Below are 6560 nucleotides of genomic sequence, written 5' to 3'. Positions count from 1 at the left end.
AGAGATGTCGTAGTATGTATGTATGAAGAAGAAAGAAAAAAAAACCACGGTTAGGTGGTATACAATTATGGACGGACTGCCGAGTGCCGACACAGAGGTAGCCACAGCCGTGAACTACCGTACTGTACTGTGTCTGCTGCTAATATAGACTGGTTGATAAAGAGATGTAGTAGTATGTATGTATAAAGAAGAAAGAAAAAAAAACCACGGGTAGGTGGTATACAATTATGGATGGACTGCCGAGTGCCGACACAGAGGTAGCTACAGCCGTGAACTACCGTACTGTGTCTGCTGCGACTGGATGATAAATAATGATATAAAAAATATATATATATCACTACTGCAGCCGGACAGGTATATATATTATATAATGACAGACCTGCTGGACACTGTCTGTCAGCAGAATGAGTTTTTTATAGAATAAAAAAAAAACACCACACAAGTGAAGTCACACGACGAGTGTTTAACTTTTTCAGGCAATCACAATATAGTATACTACTAACTATACTGGTGGTCAGTGTGGTCAGGTCACTGGTCAGTCACACTGGCAGTGGCACTCCTGCAGCAAAAGTGTGCACTGTTTAATTTTAATATAATATGTACTCCTGGCTCCTGCTATAACCTATAACTGGCACTGCAGTGCTCCCCAGTCTCCCCCACAATTATAAGCTGTGTGAGCTGAGCACAGTCAGATATATAATATATACATAGATGATGCAGCACACTGGGCTGAGCAGTGCACACAGATATGGTATGTGACTGTCTTGTACTCCTGGCTCCTGCTATAACCTATAACTGGCACTGCAGTGCTCCCCAGTCTCCCCCACAATTATAATCTGTGTGAGCTGAGCACAGTCAGATATATAATATATACATAGATGATGCAGGCATGCAGCACACTGGGCTGAGCAGTGCACACAGATATGGTATGTGACTGAGTCACTGTGTGTACCGTTTTTTTCAGGCAGAGAACGGATATATTAAATAAAACAACTGCACTGCTGGTGGTCACTGTGGTCAGTCACTAAACTCTGCACTCTCTTCTACAGTATCAGCCTCAGGTCAATCTCTCTCTCTCTCTCCTAATCTAAATGGAGAGGACGCCAGCCACGTCCTCTCCCTATCAATCTCAATGCACGTGTGAAAATGGCGGCGACGCGCGGCTCCTTATATAGAATCCGAGTCTCGCGAGAATCCGACAGCGTCATGATGACGTTCGGGCGCGCTCGGGTTAACCGAACAAGGCGGGAAGATCCGAGTCGCTCGGACCCGTGAAAAAAAACATGAAGTTCGTGCGGGTTCGGATTCAGAGAAACCGAACCCGCTCATCTCTATAAAAAATGTCCTGCTGCGATCAACTTGGAATTACCCCCATCATGAGAATATTTTCATTTTTCGCTCAGCTTTCTGGTGGGATCGGTTATGGATTTTAGTACCTGCTATATTTTTTTTAACATACTTCGGAAGGACTTAAATCATGTTTGTATGCAAATGCAAAAGATTCTGTAGACTACAGAGCTGCTAATGTTAGCAAGTGAAGCTGTCGGCCAAAAATTAAAAGAGAAGCCCACTGGATTGCAAACTTAATTGCAATTGTGTACATATGGGCCCTCATTCCGAGTTGATCGGTCGCAAGGCGAATTTAGCAGAGTTACACACGCTAAGCCTACGCCTACTGGGAGTGTATCTTAGCTTCTTAAAATTGCGACCGATGTATTCGCAATATTGCGATTACAAACTACTTTGCAGTTTCTGAGTAACTTCAACCTTACTCTGCCTGTGCGATCAGTTCAGTGCTTGTCGTTCCTGGTTTGACGTCACAAACACACCCAGCGTTCGCTCAGACACTCCCCCGTTTCTCCAGCCACTCCTGCGTTTTTTCCGGAAACGGTAGCGTTTTCATCCACACACCCATAAAACGCTGTGTTTCCGCCCAGTAACACCCATTTCCTGTCAATCACATTACGATCGCCGGAGCGATGAAAAAGCCGTGAGTAAAAATACTATCTTCATTGTTAAATTACTTGGCGCAGTCGCAGTGCGAATATTGCGCATGCGTACTAAGCGGATTTACATTGCGATGCGATGAAAAATACCGACCGATCAACTCGGAATGAGGGCCATGGGTGGTAATTCCAAGTTGATCGCAGCAGGAAATTTTTTTAGCAGTTGGGCAAAACCATGTGCACTGCAGGGGAGGCAGATATAACATGTGCAGAGAGAGTTAGATTTGGGCGGGTTATATTGTTTCTGTGCAGGGTAAATACTGGCTGCTTTATTTTTACACAGCAATTTAGATTGCAGATTGAACTCACCCCACCCAAATCTAACTCTCTCTGCACATGTTAAATCTGCCTCCCCTGCAGGGCACATGGTTTTGCCCAACTGCTAACAAAAATCCTGCTGCGATCAACTCAGAAGTACCCCCATGGGGCCTAATTCAGACCTGATCGTAGATGTGCTAAATATAGCACATCTACGATCAGTCTTCAGACATGTGGGGGGACGCCCAGCACAGGGCTAGTCCACCCCGCATGTCAGGATTGACCCCCTACCCCCCGCATAAGTACAAAAGCATCGCACAGCAGCAATGCTGTTTAACTGAAAGAGTAGCTCACTACCAGCTCAGCTCCTGCGCACTGGGAGGGAGCCAGTCATCACTGCCTGGGTCGCAGCAGCTGCGTGTGATGTCACGCAGCTGCCGTGGCCCGCCCCGACAACGGTCCGGACATGCCTGCATTGCCCGGACCGCAACCCCTAAATGGCGGCCAAACACCATTGGCCCGCCCCCTCCCACCCAGCGACCGCCTTTGCCTGTCAATCAGGCAGGGGTGATCGCAGGGCTAAGACAGCCGTCGGATGTCTGGCATGCGCCGGTGCACTGCGTCGCCGGCGCAGTTCAGATTTGGTCGCTGCTGTATGAAAACGCACAGTAGCGATCAGGTCTGAATTAGCTCCGTTAGTGGATTATACACAATTACGGAGAACATCAAAGCTAAAGGTTGGTCTAAGGCTATGTAGACTGGCCGCAGCAGTAGCGACTCAGATACCATGTTTGGCACATACAATCAGCCAGCCATCAGAGAATACACACCCTGAAAACAGTTATGACATACCTGCGTTTTCCCAACCACTCCCCTTAAACACCTCCAAATAGCCAGTTCATGTCAATCACTCTGCAACAAAGTTCTCAGTGCGAGCGGGGTCACAACAGCAACCTCGCACATGTGCATTGCAATCGCAGCACATGCGTGGTTTGCTGATAATCTCTCCGTCGCACGAACATTGCAAATTATGTACAAACATGAATTAGGCCCCGAGGTCCATGGTCTTCATTAATTTCCAACTCTCGCCAATAATGCAGATATTACATTGTGAAACCACAACTATTGCTTTTTTTTTAAATATTTTCTTATTTCAGCAACAAGAAACATACCTATATTTTAGGCGGGTTCCAAACCTTTTGGCTTTATTTTGTAAGGTGGTCTTGAAATCCTTCCCTCTCCTTTGGAAAACTAACCATGTCTACTACAAATGACAACAATACTATGATCGGTAAATGGCAAAGTGCAGACAAGTGTAACAGTAGACAAAGAGTACAAGAGAATACAAAGGTCAGTGTTTCAATCCTTGGCCTTTTCGTCAAGAGAACTCCCCTCCTGTGTTTGCTGTTTCTGCCTGTTTGTGTTTTGTCATTGTGGAAACGAGAACATTTTGTCAAAGAGCCAAGCTCTGAAAGGCTGAGATATGATCTTTCTCTTTATTCCACCTACAGGTTCTTACGTTGACCGTACTGCATAGACCTTGATTCAGGCACAGCCAGTTTGAGCTCTGTTAGTGAATGATTCCGATGGTGCCCAAAACAAGTGAGTCAAAAGTGCAAGAAACAAATGACATCCTCAGTGATAACTAGAGATGAGCGGATTCGGTTTTACTCGGTTTTACTCGGTTCTCAAAACCGAATCTTATTGGCTCACGGATGTCACGTGTTTTGGATAGCCAATAAGATTCGGTTTTGAGAACCGAGTAAAACCGAGTAAAACCGAATCCGCTCATCTCTAGTGATAACCCATTCTTGCAGATCCTGTTCTGCACGGCACAAATAACATCCACAATTCTGAAAATAGCAAATGCAAATACAAGATGGCTTGCTTGACCTCTGCATGGGCCTACTGCTTATATCAACTACTGTAATAACCTGCTTTGTAAAATAAAACATACTGGAGCAAATATACACAATGCCATATGCTGCAATGATTGGCCAATGTAATGGAAACTACATAACTCAGTAATCACACACATCAGCTCTTTTATTCCAAGTGATGTATTCTAAATAGAAACTGAGCAACAACAAAAAGCACTCAGAAGATGCAGTATATTCTCAACAGATTGTTCCCTAATTTCTCTAAAGCAAAGCTGTTATATAGTAAGTACTCCCCAATCATTTATGAGTCAGTTTTGATGTCTACATTCAGTCCTTCAATTTATTTGCTTATTTTCATTTATTTATTTTTCTTCTTCACACATTTAAAAAACGATATTCATGATAAGGGATTTAGCTATTGAGTAAATTACACTTTATAATTCTTGTTTTCCAGTATTTCAGCAGTTGCCTGTAGTAATAATCTGTCCTTATTCTGTCATTGCTTATTGGAATATAGGCCCATTCAGAGATCGACACTATTGACGCAGCAGTGATGAGAAAATATGCTAATGCTAAAGGACAAAATATGCTAAAGGACAAAAGATGCCCACTGCTAGCGTCGAAGATACGGGTACTGTGCCCTAAGATGCAGAACTGGACCATCAGCTACTCAGTAAGGCTACTCAGAATGGCCGTCTCAGCTGCATAGCTGAATCAGGTGAATCTGCTCTCTTCCAATATATTTCAAACGGCTGGACACAGAAGAGATGGATTCTCACATGCAATTATCATTGATCTGTATGGAGAGGTTCCAATGCAGTACATACAGTACACGTTTATTAGCATTTTCTTCAGTTCTGTTCCAGCACCTGTTTCTGTAAAGCACGTATACCTGCAAAGCGTACTTGTATACACTCCCGATTTTTCAGGCAGTCTGCACCTTCAGAAGAGTGGTTGTATCTCCTGCATACCACCTGCTTTCTAGTGAAGTGGGCAGTATGAGGAGATTACATAGGGAATTGCGGTACCAAATGGAGGGGGTGGGGATAAATTATGTGATTTTGCATCCCACCCCCCAAAGTGCCAAGCAGCATTTCCTATCCGGTCTTCTCCCAGAGTGGAGAACTGAAATGTAGGTAAGTTCAGTATACTACAAAGTGATATTTCTTCCTAGAGATCAATGGGCATGATTCTGAGGGTGGAGTAGACCAAAAAAGAGTAGGTAACTGTGTGCATGGACAAACCATGCTGGACTGCAAAGGGTGCAAATACATTTATTGTTTTGCATGCAGAATAAATATTGATTTGAATTTGGACACGCCCCTCTCAAATTTAAATCTCCCTGCATATTTTAAATCTGCCCCACCTGGGGTGCAACATGGTTGTGCCAAGGTGCACAGTTACTTGCCCTTTTTTGCTTTACTCAACAATATGTCCTCCATTCACCTGGTAAAGCATGTGCAATTGTAGACTGGATTCTTAAAAAGCAAATAAAGTCATTAAACATGGTTGTACCAAAGAATGTGTATTACCAAGCTCATTAATATATTTTTCATTATTGAAGTGTTTATAGTTAAGTAAATATATCCTCCAAGCTCTCGGTCACCTCTCTGCAGACAGACTGTGACAGACAGGCTTACAGACCTGATTTGCAAAATTGTCATAGGGGCAGGACAAATGAAATCACAGCAGCTCAAATTATCAAGCTTTTTCACCTGTGTAAAATCCCACTGAAAAACACTGGGGGTAATTCAGACCTGATCGTAGCAGCAAATTTGTTAGCAGTTGGGCAAAACCATGTGCACTGCAGGTGTGGCAGATATAACATGTGCAGAGAGAGTTAGATTTTGGTTGGGTATGTTCGAACTGAAATCTAAATTGCAGCGTAAAAATAAAGCAGCCAGTATTTACTCTGCACAGAAACAAAATAACCCACCCAAATCTAATTCTCTGCACATGTTATATCTGCCTCCCTTGCAGTGCACATGGTTTTGCCCAACTGCTAACAAATTTGCTGCTGCGATCAACTCTGAATTGCCCCCACTGTTCTTAGGATGCAGGAGAAACTCAGATCCCTGTAACAGGGTGGGCTATTTTACTCTTGAAAAGAACAGTGGGATGTGAGCTTAACGCATACAAACATTTTCAGGATACTACAACACTTGTCCTTGGTAGGAATATTTATTTACTACAATTAAGACAATTAATTGAAAACAAAACATAATCAGTGAACAGAGTACTGTTTTCATTTCTATTGTTCCAAACGCTCATCTCATTGCTTTGTGTTACTAACTAACTAACTAACTAACTAACTAACTAACTAACTAACTAACAAACAAAGAATGAAAAGAAACATATTAAATGTGTTTATTTTGTGGTTACTTTACAGTTAGAATATGGTTTGAATGCACTGTTT

At 43.1% G+C, this 6560-nt stretch overlaps 1 long non-coding RNA gene across 1 annotated transcript; it reads left to right on the top strand.

The window, feature by feature from the left end:
* The first annotated feature begins 3438 nt into the window (after positions 1–3438).
* Positions 3439–5650, top strand: LOC134935245 (uncharacterized). The gene is made up of 3 exons (XR_010180008.1): positions 3439–3614; positions 3776–3866; positions 4662–5650. It is a non-coding gene; the product is annotated as an uncharacterized LOC134935245 (long non-coding RNA).
* Positions 5651–6560: the final 910 nt, after the last annotated feature.

The sequence above is a fragment of the Pseudophryne corroboree genome, chromosome 6 (genome assembly GCF_028390025.1).
Source record: "Pseudophryne corroboree isolate aPseCor3 chromosome 6, aPseCor3.hap2, whole genome shotgun sequence".
NCBI classification, from domain to species: Eukaryota; Metazoa; Chordata; class Amphibia; order Anura; family Myobatrachidae; genus Pseudophryne; species Pseudophryne corroboree.
This window is presented reverse-complemented; position numbering and strand designations above follow the sequence as displayed.